The following is a 1,819-nucleotide window of genomic DNA, read 5'->3' as shown; positions in this document are numbered from 1 at the left end:
ACTAGACTATAGACTAGACTATAGACTAGACTATAGACTAGACTATAGACTAGACTATAGACTAGACTATAGACTAGACTATAGACTAGACTATAGACTAACTATAGATTACACTATAGACTAGCCTACAGTTTAGACTATAGACTAAATTGCCAACAAGAAAGTAGGATAGACTATAGACTAGACTGTAAACAAGACAATAGGCTAGACTATTTTATAGGCTAGCTATAATAGTATATTGATTATACTATAGACAAGACTATACTATAGACTAGAATATATACAAAACCATACACTAGACTATAGACTAGAGTATAGACGAGGCTGTAGAATAGACAGTTAACAAGACAATAGTCTAGACTGTAGACAATACTATTGATCAGACTATAGACTAGGCTATAAACCACACTCTAGACTAGACTACAACTTATATACACTTCATATACTAAAGCCCTGTCTACAGATTAGACTAAACTCCAGACTATTGACTAGACTATACTCCAGATTATAGACTTTAAATTATTGTCCAGATTATAGAATCGATTATTCTATTTTTTCAAGTTTTTTGCCAAAGATTTTATCTCTTAATAAATCAAATATAAAAATTCATTTAAATAACTAAGATCTCTATTAAAAGATTTCGCTATAAAATTAACAACTTCCAACGAAATCACCGGTATTTTCAAATTTTGTGAAATGAATCATAAAATTAATCAAAATTTTATACAAAACCGGCCGAAAACCAAGTGAGACAAGGTGTCAATAAACTTTTTTTTATTTTTGTCTATTAACTTATTAACACCCATTTATTATACGAAAACTAATCTTAACCTAAGAAAGGTGGCAATATTAAACACTTTTTACTCATTCAATGACAAAATGGTGAGAAAATCAACTTTTCACAAAAAAAAAAAATATAAATTCCCAAATATTTGTTAATGGAATTGTTACAATTGAAATGCAGATGTTAAATAACAATTCAATATTTTATGACGAATTGTATGGAATATTGGTTTAATAAATAAAGTCATAGTCGAAGAGAGACTACCATGACTCTAATAAATTAGTAGTAAAATGAAATTTGTTTAACTATTTACCTTTAGAATGTACAATGTATGTCTGTTTAAATAGTAGTGAATAGTATAGTACTTATTCATACATACGTACATTGTACATACATATGTATTCCATTTTGTATAACAACCACATAAATATGTAAATATTTAAATAACTATTTGTTAATTGCCATAACGGATAAATTTATGAGTTGGTATGGTTTTATATAAAAATATTTGAAAAAAAAAGTTTGTAAAAAACCTCGGTGATTTATTGTTAGAAAAAAAGAAAAATGCTTTACACACTAGCTTCTATTTACTAAATATTTATTGTTCATACAAATTAATAGTTTTTTAATAAACATTTATTGTTGGCTATTAATGAAGTTTTCATTGCTAGTGTGAAACACTTGTTGTTTGCTTATAAATATTATGTAAAGGTTAGCGGTAAAATGTTCTAAAGTTTTTTTGTAATATTTTACAAAAACCTGCACAATTACAAAATTTTCAATTTGAAAATGAAGGTAAAATAAGAGTTGCATTTGCCAAAACTACCAGTCACTTTTGCGAACATAAATTATTATCTTCAGAATTTTTAAATGTTAAATTTTAAAAATCTTTGACGGAGTCAAAAGAGGAAAAAAGAGACTATAGATTAGACTATAGATTAGACTATAGACTAGACTATAGACTAGACTATAGACTAGACTATAGACTAGACTATAGACTAGACTATAGACTAGACTATAGGCTAGACTATAGAC

At 27.0% G+C, this 1,819-nt stretch overlaps 1 long non-coding RNA gene across 1 annotated transcript in view; it reads left to right on the top strand.

Annotated features, from left to right (window-relative positions):
• The window catches only part of LOC124420296, an 86,521-nt gene that overhangs the window by 54,073 nt on the left and 30,629 nt on the right, over positions 1 to 1,819 (top strand). The window lies entirely within an intron of this gene.

Source organism: Lucilia cuprina, chromosome 5 (genome assembly GCF_022045245.1).
Source record: "Lucilia cuprina isolate Lc7/37 chromosome 5, ASM2204524v1, whole genome shotgun sequence".
Taxonomy (NCBI): Eukaryota; Metazoa; Arthropoda; class Insecta; order Diptera; family Calliphoridae; genus Lucilia; species Lucilia cuprina.
The sequence above is the reverse complement of the archived record's forward strand: the minus strand, read 5'-3'. Positions and strand labels throughout refer to the sequence as shown.